Below are 343 nucleotides of genomic sequence, written 5' to 3'. Positions count from 1 at the left end.
TACGAGCGGATTCGCTAAACGACCAGTTACCTTCTCGTTTACACTTGGTCTAAACGGACACTCCTGTCCTATTTGTCAGCCAATTTTAATAGGAAAATAGAGATTTACGTTGAAACTAGGTTCTTTACATTAGCATAACCAAATACTAACTTCACGCGCTTAAGCTTGCTAGCATTTAATAGTTTATGACACATTTTGTCAACGGTTAAATGCCCGACCATCCGGGCTTCTGTTTGATCAAATTCCCCACTATCTGGGCCTCAGTAGCGGTCAAATGCACGGGGGTTGCCAGGGGGGATGATCTCGCTTGGAATTGACTGATACATAACATCACAAGCCCAAA

The sequence above is a fragment of the Oculina patagonica genome, chromosome 11, assembly GCF_052425735.1.
Source record: "Oculina patagonica isolate OP01 chromosome 11, crgOcupat, whole genome shotgun sequence".
Taxonomy (NCBI): domain Eukaryota; kingdom Metazoa; phylum Cnidaria; class Anthozoa; order Scleractinia; family Oculinidae; genus Oculina; species Oculina patagonica.
This window is presented reverse-complemented; position numbering follows the sequence as displayed.